This window comes from Malania oleifera, chromosome 2, assembly GCF_029873635.1.
Source record: "Malania oleifera isolate guangnan ecotype guangnan chromosome 2, ASM2987363v1, whole genome shotgun sequence".
Lineage (NCBI taxonomy): Eukaryota > Viridiplantae > Streptophyta > Magnoliopsida > Santalales > Ximeniaceae > Malania > Malania oleifera.
In genome coordinates, this window is record NC_080418.1 from 6,392,785 (window position 1) to 6,404,856 (window position 12,072).

The window sequence follows — 12,072 nt, forward strand, 5'->3', positions numbered from 1 at the left end:
AAGACTTATTAGATTAACTTAAGGATAATTTTCAATTAATTAGGTACCGTTCGTAAGAACGGGAGCGTAGGGGGTGCTCGTACCTTCCCCTCGCGTAACCGAACTCCTGAGCCTAACTCTGGTAATGTAGACCTATTTTACCCCTAACGGGGTAGTTATCACGTGTTCTAACCACACTAAAGGTTAGTGGCGACTCTGACATTCCATGTTTTTCCATGAAAATATAAAATGATTTTAATTTCGCCGCCTCGGGGCACCCGCGCACCCGGGACGTCGCGACAGTTTCAGATCAGGATCCACGTTTCACTTCCCGTTTCTAGAAGAGTTTGCAGGGAGCATTGGGTTCTCAACTCACATTTGGTACTGCATTTCACCCTCAGACAGATGGATAATCTGAACAAACCATTCAGATTCTTGAGGATATACTACGGGCATGTGTGTTAGATTTTGGACGCAGTTGGATCCGATATCTGCCATTGGTTGAGTTTGCATACAATAACAGTCACCAGGCCAGTATTGGAATGACACCATATGAGGCTTTGTATGGTTGCCGGTACAGATCTCTGTTGTATTAGGATGAAGTAGGCGAGCGGCAGATTTTGGGACCAAAACTTGTTCAGCAAGCCTCTGCAAAGGTTGAACTTATTAGGGAAAGGATTAAGGCAGGCCAGAGTCAGCAGAAGAGTTATGCGGATATTTACCGACGAGAGTTAGAATTCGAAATAAGTGATATGATATTCTTGAGGATTGCTCCGATGAATTGGGTGATGAGGTATGGAAAGAAGGGCAAGCTGAGCCCTAGATACATTAGGCCATTCGAGATTCTGGAGAGGATTGGTTCGGCAGTGTATAGGATAACCCTACCCCCAGCGCTGTCTAGGATACACGACGTGTTCCACGTGTCCATGTTGAGGAGGTACGTTCCAGACCCCTCATGTAACGTCCCTGAATTTCATAACATAAAATATCACATAATAAATAAAATGGTCAACCCGAACCCGTGGGTAGCGGGGACACCTGTCATACACAGCGGAAAACCTAGCAGCAGTACACATAAAATCTCAAACATCCAGTCATAAAATATAATACCAGAGCTTTCTATAACATTATGATACTGTACTACTATACATCCTCATGTACATCAAAATATCTCTAGGGTCAAACACAAAATAATTCTAACCCTAGTACAAAATCTTACCCTCCTCACAGGGTAATCTCACTAATCTCAACGGCGGTCTTGACCCGCCGGTCTCTCAGGGACTCCTGAAAAATGTAATAATATTGGGGGTGAGACACTTCTCAGTAAGGGAAAATAAACTAAATACAGCTGTGTGGCAACATGAATATTTAAAGCATTTATACGTATATAGTACATTTCATAACTCCATAAACATCATCATATCGTACTGGGTAAACATATATTTTCACATCTGTTAATAATTCATATCATACATAAAATCCTTTGTTATAACTGTAGTACTGAAAATAAACACAGGATGAATAGCTAGCTAGTGTCATGTATTACCCCCCATGACGGGTTGTGCAGCCCGAAGGCGGGACCCGACAATGGCTGGCCGACCACTGTCGAATCAAATATGTCTGTAAGTACGATGAGCCCGCCACACCCTGGTCCGGACTGCCAGGTGGACGTCCACACTCTACTGAAAGCCACATCGACTATCCATCTCCCATCCCCTCGTGGGACGGTAGCACTAATAAGGCCTCGTGCCAAAATGAACCCATAGCTACGGTACCGAGCTCCTGGTCTGAACTAAACTAACATCCTGGTTGTGAAAACATATAATACATGATCATACGTAACATCATTACGGCCTCGTGCCGAAAACATAGATACGGCCTCGCGCCGAAATCATACATATGGCCTCGCGCCAAAATCATAGTAAATATGGCCTCGCGCCAATAATATAAATACGGCCTCGTGCCGATAGCATAGATTCGGCCTCGTGCCGATAACATAAATACATGGCCTCGCGCCAATAACATAAATATGGCCTCGTGCCGATAACGTAAATATATGGCCTCGCGCCAAAATTGTTTCAGGTATATATACTGAAAATACATCATTTATCACAACATAACTCATATTTCCATAAATGCTTGGTTCGTAAAATCTTTCACATCATAATACATTTCACATAAAATAATATTCATGCCACACATATGCTGTTAAAAGTCATACTTCATATTCTAAAAACGTGAATTATTTACATCTCATACATACATATACATTTTAATCATCATAGCAATATTTTTCTCAATCGTACATTTCATGCGTAATACACAATATAACATATGCTTTTCTGAAAATAAATTTACTCATAATCAATAATAATTTGTATGAAAAATTACTGCTTTAGTTTATTCCCTTACCTGACTATTCAGAAATTCCTTAGAACCCAAAATTTCACGCCCTTGGCGCCCGAAATTTAATTCCTGCAATTTACATTTTTCCCCAGATTAATTAATCTATTTCTCCAAAATAATACTCATCTAGCCTTCCTTAGGCTCCATATACCTCAAATTAATATTTAAACTATTATTTAATATCCCTACTTAATTTTTTAAATTTTGCCTGCGGGTCCCAAAATTACACCCGCGACGCTCACCCGAGCCCTAAATTTCAAAAATCCCATTTCAGTCGCAGATGCTTAATATTTTAGCATTTCTAAATTAATGCTAATTAATTAAAAATAAGCCCCTTAATAATCGCCGCACCCCAAATTTGGAGTTTTGGCCCGACACCCCCACGAAAATTCCGTCCCACTAGACTTGTAGAGAATCATCCCTAGATTCTCGTGGTGGTGTCCGTTCGTCAATTGGGCTTATATTTTGCAAGAAATTAAAGAAAAAGGGGGGAAATGACTTACCCCAGGGAATATGCCTACGCCGCTCCTACTATCGATCCGCTCCAGTAGAAATGACGGCAGCAGCGAATGGAGTCCAGTGGTATCTTCGGATTTTCGATCGGGCGAAAATCCGTCGCGAAATCGAGGAGAGAGGGAGAGAGAACGTGAGGAGAGAGAGAGTGTTCTGAGAGTTGCAGAAGGATAAAAATAAAGAAAGGAAAAGTAAAGAAGAAGAAGAAAAGAAGAAGAAGAAGAAAAAGAAATCCTGAAGCTGGAAGCTTCAGGATGTAATAATGTTAATAATAATAATAATAATAATAATAATAATAAATATATTTAATTAATATTAATAATAATATATTTTATTAAAAAAAAAAATAAAAATAAAAATAAATTTTAATTAATTTTTTTTTCTTTTTTTTTTCTTTTTCTTTTTCTTTTAAATTCGATTAATTAATTAATTATTTTTTTTCTTTTTTTTTAAATTCATTTAATAATTAATTAATTAATAATTATTATTATTTTTAATTATTTATTTTTAATATTTTTTTTTTATTATTATTATTTTTTTTTTGAAATCAATCCACTAATATTTTATATCTCTTTTTGGGGTTTTTACATTCTCCCCACCTTATAAAAATTTCGTCCTCGAAATTTGCCATTCCCCTATTTCCCTTTCTTAGCGAAACCACTTCTTATTTTTATTAATTACCCTCACTTATGGCGGAGGAATACCGTGGTTACAATGAGGGCTCTGGGAGATTACAACTAGTCAAAATTCTCCCAAAACCATTCATGTTTCAAAACTAAAAACTTTATCTATCTTATGTTACACTATACAAATAAAAACTACAACAATATTCCATTCACTTAACTGGCTCAACTCTAACTCCACTGAATAAGTGCGGATATCTCTGGCGCATCTGATCCTCTAGTTCCCAAGAAGCCTCCTCAATGGCATGGTTGCGCCACAGAACTTTTACCAGTGGAATCTTCTTCGTGCGTAGCTCCTGTTCCTTCCAGTCAAGAATCTGCACTGGCACTTCCTCATAAACTAAAGTATCGCCCAATTCCAGTGCTTCATATCTAATCACATGGGAGGGGTCTGGGACGTATTTCCTCAGCATAGAAACGTGGAATACGTCATGGATCCTAGATAGGACCGGTGGTAATGCCAAACGATAGGCAACTGGACCCACTCTCTCAAGAATCTCGAATGGTCCAATATACCTAGGGCTCAGCTTACCCTTCCTCCCGAACCTCATAACACCCTTCAGCGGTGCCACCTTCAGGAACACGTGATCTCCTGTGTCAAACTCCAATTCTCGCCGACGAGTATCAGCATAACTTTTCTGCCGGCTCTGCGCTGTCCTGATCCTGTCTCTGATGAGTCTGACTTTATCCTGAGTCTGCTGTATCAATTCCGGCCCCAATACCTGTCTCTCTCCAACCTCATCCCAGTACAATGGGGATCGACACCTCCTGCCATACAGTGCCTCATACGGTGCCATCCCAATGCTGGCCTGGTAGCTGTTGTTATACGCAAACTCAACCAGTGGCAAATACTGCATCCAACGACCTCCAAAATCCAGCACACATGCTCGTAGCAATTCCTCCAAAATCTGTATCGTCCTCTCTGTCTGTCCATCTGTCTGAGGATGAAAAGCTGTGCTGAACGACAACTGAGAACCCATGGCCCCTTGCAGACTCTTCCAAAAACGAGATGTAAACCGTGGGTCTCTATCTGAAACTATGGACACTGGGACGCCGTGGAGTCTAACTATCTCCTGGATGTATAACTCAGCCAATCTGTCCATGGAGTAGCTAACTCTGATCGGCAAAAAGTGGGCAGTCTTCGTCAATCGATCCACCACTACCCAAATAGCGTCCTGTCCATGCAATGCTGGCGATAATCCTGAGACGAAATCCATCGCTATATGCTCCCACTTCCACTCAGGAATGTGGAGTGGCTGCAACGATCCCGCCGGTCTCTGATGTTCAGCCTTCACTTGCTGGCACGTCAAACACTGACCCACAAACTGAGCTATCTCCCTTTTCATGTTGCTCCACCAGAAGGACTCTCGGAGATCCTTGTACATTTTAGTGCTACCCGGATGTACAGTATATAGGGATCGATGTGCTTCCTCCAGAATGACTTTCTTGATCCCAGGATCGGCAGGAACACATAACCTGGTATGGAACCTCAGGGCTCCATCATCTGAAATGCTGAACTCTGATTCCTGACCATCCTGTACCTTTCCCATAAGCTCTACTAGTTCTGCATCATTCCTCTGAGCTGCTTTAATCCTCTCCTGTAGAGTCGGCTGCAAAACCAAGTCAGCAATGAACGCCTGGTGATCACCCTCTACCAGCTCCACACCGAGCCTCTCTAGATCCATCTGAATCGGATGCTGAATCCCCACTGCAGATACAGATGATTCCACTGATTTCCGACTCAAAGCATCAGCAACCACATTAGCCTTTCCCGGGTGGTAGCTAATAGTGCAGTCGTAATCCTTTATTAGCTCCAACCATCTCCTCTGCCTCATATTCAATTCCTTCTGCGTGAAGAAATACTTTAAACTCTTATGGTCAGTAAATATCTCACACCTACCCCCATATAGATAGTGCCTCCAAATCTTCAGCGCGTAAACAACCGCCGCCAACTCCAAATCGTGGGTAGGGTAGTTCTTCTCATATTCTTTCAACTGTCGTGAGGTATAGGCTATCACTCTCCCCCGCTGCATCAACACGCATCCGAGCCCTTTATGGGACGCATCACTGTAAATTACGAACCCCTCTTCTCCTGAAGGAATCGTCAACACAGGCGCAGTGATGAGTCGCTGCTTTAACTCCTGGAAGCTCTGCTCACATTCATCAGACCACTCAAACTTCGCTCCTTTCCTAGTCAATCTGGTCAACGGGCCTGATAATCGAGAAAAGCCCTCAACAAACCTGCGGTAGTACCCAGCCAATCCTAGGAAACTCCTGATCTCGTGCACGTTCTTTGGTCGTACCCAGTCAACTACCGCCTCAATCTTACTCGGATCAACAGAAATACCACCCTTGGATACAACGTGTCCAAGGAAGGTAACCTGTTCCAGCCAGAACTCACACTTCTTGAGTTTTGCATATAGCTTCTTCTCTCGCAGCACCTGCAACACTATACTCAAATGCTCCTCATGCTCCTCTGCACTCTTCGAATATACCAGTATATCATCAATAAATACTACCACAAACTGATCCAAATACTGGTGAAAAACCCTGTTCATAAGATCCATAAACACCGCAGGAGCATTCGTCAACCCAAATGGCATAACTAGAAATTCATAGTGACCATACCGTGTTCTAAATGCCGTCTTCAGAACATCTTCCGCCCTGACTTTCACCTGATGGTACCCGGAGCGTAAATCTATCTTCGAAAAGATCTGTGTCCCCTGTAACTGGTCAAACAAATCATCAATACGCGGGAGCGGGTATTTATTCTTGATAGTTACTTTATTTATTTCTCGATAGTCGATGCACAATCTCATCGAGCCATCCTTCTTCCTCACAAACAAAACTGGTGCTCCCCAGGGTGACACACTGGGCCGAATGAACCCCTTATCTAACAGCTCCTGCAACTGCTCTTTCAATTCTTTTAGCTCTGCCGGTGCCATTCTATACGGCGCCTTCGAAATCGGTGTTGTCCCCGGAACCAGATCAATAACAAACTCTACCTCACGATCAGGAGGTAGTCCCGGCAAATCCTCTGGAAATACATCAGGGAAATCTCTCACCACTGGGATATCCTCCACCCTCAGTTCGCCTTCTGATACAGTCTTCACATAGGCTAAATATCCCTGACAACCTTCTGATAGCAATCTACACGCTTGGATAGCCGATAATAACTGAGGTGGGGTGCGCACATGTGATCCCACAAATCTGTACTCCTGTCCCTCTGGAGGTCTAAACACTACCACTCTCTGACGGCAATCAATGCTAGCATAGTGGGCAGCTAGCCAATCCATGCCCAAGATCACCTCAAACCCATGCATGTCTAAAATCACCAAATTAGCTAACAAATACCTCCCTTGAATATCCACTGGACAGTCCCTGAGTACCTTCCTACATACCCCTACGGTTCCAGTTGGCGTAGCAACAGACAAACTAATTTCTAACTGCTGAGGCTCAAACCCACACAATTTAACATAATCCCAGGCGATAAATGAATGCGTCGCCCCAGAATCAAACAAAACAGTAGCTTTAAATGACAGTATTGAAACAGTACCTGTCACCACATCTCCTGCCGCCTCAGCATCACCCGGTGTCAAAGCAAAAACTCTAGCTGGGGCCGTATTCCTCTGCTGGCCTCCTCGTGGTGCCTGGTAACCTCCTCGTGCAGGTCTAGGAACAGTACCAATCTGTGTCGGACACTCCCTCATCATATGTCCCGGCTCCCCGCACCTGTAGCAGACACCTCGCCCAGCACGACACTCTCCCAGGTGTTTCTTCCCGCAAGATGGGCAAGCGGGAGATGGCTGTGCACCCTGGAAACCGCGATTCCCGGTCTTCTGTCTCCGGTCCCTATAATAGCCACCTCTCTTCCACGCGGCACGGTCGGCTCCCTGCTGGAAATCAGAAGGTATGGATCTCTTCTTCTGCCTCTGCTCCTCAGCCTCCAATCGCTCTCCAGTCTCTGCTATAGTGGCTCTATCCACTAGTTCAGTAAAATCCTGCAACTTCAGAATCGATACCTGCTTATAAATTTCTCTCCTCAAACCTCTTTCAAACTGTCGTACCTTCTTCACCTCATCTGGAATAATGTACGGGGCGAAGCGAGATAGTTCGATGAACCTCGCCGCGTACTGCTGTACTGACAGCTGTCCCTGCTTCAGATTCAGGAACTCCGTAATCTTAGCCTCCCTAGAAGAGGCTGGAAAATACCTGTCGAAGAATATCTCTCTAAATCGCCCCCAAGTCATCTCTACAGGTATAGTCCTCTGCTGCTCTAACAATCTCACTGCTGACCACCATCTCTCGGCCTCTCCAGTCAATCTGTAGGTGGCGAACAGCACCTTCTGCTCCTCTGAACACTGTAGTACTGCAAATATTTTCTCCATCTCCTGCACCCAATTCTCAGCAACTGCAGGGTCCGTTCCTCCTGAGAAAGCTGGAGGATTCATCTTTATGAACTTCTCAATCGTACAACCGTGGCCTACAGACGGACCACCCTGTTCTCTCGAACTCCTGGCAATTTCTGCCATAACCTGTTGTGCTACGCTGCGTAAGACTGCATCTGAATCACTACCCGCAGCGCCTGAGGGTCCAGCGCCCTCACTCCCACTAGCGTGGGCACTATTTCCACCGTGGTCCATCCTGAAAAGAAGAAATAACTTAACTCAAAACCTCTTTTCCTACGTGTATCCCCCAACTCATATAGTATATTCTCCTAATTAACTTCTCACTCCTAATCTCAATTCAAGGTTCAATCCTGCAACCTAGATACCCGACCCGACGATAGTTTACAATGAATTTCCTGAAATCGTCACCCCAGGAAAATCATACAAACCACCACGGAAGTCCTGCATCTAGACAACAAAACCAGACCTCAAATCCTTTTATCCTATACTCTGGTATTATTACTGCTGCACTCTAGAGTCTACAGAACCTAGTATCCTAGGCTCTGATACCAAATGTAACGTCCCTGAATTTCATAACATAAAATATCACATAATAAATAAAATGGTCAACCCGAACCCGTGGGTAGCGGGGACACCTGTCATACACAGCGGAAAACCTAGCAGCAGTACACATAAAATCTCAAACATCCAGTCATAAAATATAATACCAGAGCTTTCTATAACATTATGATACTGTACTACTATACATCCTCATGTACATCAAAATATCTCTAGGGTCAAACACAAAATAATTCTAACCCTAGTACAAAATCTTACCCTCCTCACAGGGTAATCTCACTAATCTCAACGGCGGTCTTGACCCGCCGGTCTCTCAGGGACTCCTGAAAAATGTAATAATATTGGGGGTGAGACACTTCTCAGTAAGGGAAAATAAACTAAATACAGCTGTGTGGCAACATGAATATTTAAAGCATTTATACGTATATAGTACATTTCATAACTCCATAAACATCATCATATCGTACTGGGTAAACATATATTTTCACATCTGTTAATAATTCATATCATACATAAAATCCTTTGTTATAACTGTAGTACTGAAAATAAACACAGGATGAATAGCTAGCTAGTGTCATGTATTACCCCCCATGACGGGTTGTGCAGCCCGAAGGCGGGACCCGACAATGGCTGGCCGACCACTGTCGAATCAAATATGTCTGTAAGTACGATGAGCCCGCCACACCCTGGTCCGGACTGCCAGGTGGACGTCCACACTCTACTGAAAGCCACATCGACTATCCATCTCCCATCCCCTCGTGGGACGGTAGCACTAATAAGGCCTCGTGCCAAAATGAACCCATAGCTACGGTACCGAGCTCCTGGTCTGAACTAAACTAACATCCTGGTTGTGAAAACATATAATACATGATCATACGTAACATCATTACGGCCTCGTGCCGAAAACATAGATACGGCCTCGCGCCGAAATCATACATATGGCCTCGCGCCAAAATCATAGTAAATATGGCCTCGCGCCAATAATATAAATACGGCCTCGTGCCGATAGCATAGATTCGGCCTCGTGCCGATAACATAAATACATGGCCTCGCGCCAATAACATAAATATGGCCTCGTGCCGATAACGTAAATATATGGCCTCGTGCCAAAATTGTTTCAGGTATATATATACTGAAAATACATCATTTATCACAACATAACTCATATTTCCATAAATGCTTGGTTCGTAAAATCTTTCACATCATAATACATTTCACATAAAATAATATTCATGCCACACATATGCTGTTAAAAGTCATACTTCATATTCTAAAAACGTGAATTATTTACATCTCATACATACATATACATTTTAATCATCATAGCAATATTTTTCTCAATCGTACATTTCATGCGTAATACACAATATAACATATGCTTTTCTGAAAATAAATTTACTCATAATCAATAATAATTTGTATGAAAAATTACTGCTTTAGTTTATTCCCTTACCTGACTATTCAGAAATTCCTTAGAACCCAAAATTTCACGCCCTTGGCGCCCGAAATTTAATTCCTGCAATTTACATTTTTCCCCAGATTAATTAATCTATTTCTCCAAAATAATACTCATCTAGCCTTCCTTAGGCTCCATATACCTCAAATTAATATTTAAACTATTATTTAATATCCCTACTTAATTTTTTAAATTTTGCCTGCGGGTCCCAAAATTACACCCGCGACGCTCACCCGAGCCCTAAATTTCAAAAATCCCATTTCAGTCGCAGATGCTTAATATTTTAGCATTTCTAAATTAATGCTAATTAATTAAAAATAAGCCCCTTAATAATCGCCGCACCCCAAATTTGGAGTTTTGGCCCGACACCCCCACGAAAATTCCGTCCCACTAGACTTGTAGAGAATCATCCCTAGATTCTCGTGGTGGTGTCCGTTCGTCAATTGGGCTTATATTTTGCAAGAAATTAAAGAAAAAGGGGGAAATGACTTACCCCAGGGAATATGCCTACGCCGCTCCTACTATCGATCCGCTCCAGTAGAAATGACGGCAGCAGCGAATGGAGTCCAGTGGTATCTTCGGATTTTCGATCGGGCGAAAATCCGTCGCGAAATCGAGGAGAGAGGGAGAGAGAACGTGAGGAGAGAGAGAGTGTTCTGAGAGTTGCAGAAGGATAAAAATAAAGAAAGGAAAAGTAAAGAAGAAGAAGAAAAGAAGAAGAAGAAGAAAAAGAAATCCTGAAGCTGGAAGCTTCAGGATGTAATAATGTTAATAATAATAATAATAATAATAATAATAATAAATATATTTAATTAATATTAATAATAATATATTTTATTAAAAAAAAATAAAAATAAAAATAAATTTTAATTAATTTTTTTTTCTTTTTTTTTTCTTTTTCTTTTTCTTTTAAATTCGATTAATTAATTAATTATTTTTTTTCTTTTTTTTTTAAATTCATTTAATAATTAATTAATTAATAATTATTATTATTTTTAATTATTTATTTTTAATATTTTTTTTTTATTATTATTTTTTTTTTTTGAAATCAATCCACTAATATTTTATATCTCTTTTTGGGGTTTTTACACCTCACATGTGATCAGTTATGAGTCGTTGGAGATCGGGAATATTCTAGCATATGAGGAGGTACTAGTTCAGATTTTGGATCGGAAAATACATGAATTGCGTACTAAGGATATACCATTAGTGAAGGTGCTGTGCCAAAATCATGCAGTTGATGAGGTTTCTTGGGAGTTGGAAACAGAAATACGCAAGAAGTACCTGCAGCTGTTCAGCGAGGACTAGTGTCAAACGGGTAAGGGTATGGTTGGAGTAGGTTGTGTGGTTAGTTTTGTATAGTTTTAATTATGGATAGTTTTTTGAAAAAAAATTTATGATTATTGTAATTTCCCAAAAGCAGTATTGTAACCATGGTATTCCTCTGCCGTAAGTGAGGGTAGTTAATAAACGTGGGACGAGGCCGCTATGTGGGTGGCTACCGACTCTTCTGTAGACAGGGGCAATGAGTTAAGAACGTGATTGGTAATAGATAACAAATTTTGAGGCGAAATTTTTGTAAAAAGGGGAGAATGTAGTGATAAAAAAAAAATTTTAATTTTTTTTTTAAAATAAATTAAAAAAAATATAATTAAATAAAAAATAAATTTTTTAAAAAATTTTAAATTAAAATAAAATTAAAATTAAAATTTAACAGAAATAAATAAATAAATTAATAATAATTATTATTTAAATAATATAATATTACAATAAAATATTATATATATATATATATATATATACACACACACACGTTAACTTATCCCTGAAGGATCTTTGATCCTTTAGGAAGCTTTTTTTTTTTTTTTTTTTTAATTTTATTTATTTTTGTGAACAGAGAGCTCCATTTCCCCTCTCTCCCACTTTCCTCCATCTTGTCTCCGATATTTGGCCAATCGAAAATTCGAAAATACTGTTGGGCTTTGTTCATCGCCACCGACATTTCTTTTAGAGCGGATTTGCCGTAGGAGCGACGTAAGCATATCCCTTGGGGTAAGGACAAATCTCA

At 40.9% G+C, this 12,072-nt stretch overlaps 2 long non-coding RNA genes across 2 annotated transcripts; both read right to left on the reverse strand.

The window, feature by feature from the left end:
* Positions 1-1,076: 1,076 nt before the first annotated feature.
* Positions 1,077-3,047, reverse strand: LOC131148808 (uncharacterized). Its single transcript, XR_009135067.1, has 3 exons — positions 2,889-3,047; positions 2,392-2,454; positions 1,077-1,263 (listed from the first exon to the last, which is right to left on the reverse strand). It is a non-coding gene; the product is annotated as an uncharacterized LOC131148808 (long non-coding RNA).
* Positions 3,048-8,684: 5,637 nt separating this feature from the next.
* On the reverse strand, positions 8,685-10,658 carry LOC131148809 (uncharacterized). The gene is made up of 3 exons (XR_009135068.1): positions 10,498-10,658; positions 10,002-10,064; positions 8,685-8,871 (listed from the first exon to the last, which is right to left on the reverse strand). It is a non-coding gene; the product is annotated as an uncharacterized LOC131148809 (long non-coding RNA).
* Between the last annotated feature and the right edge of the window lie 1,414 nt (positions 10,659-12,072).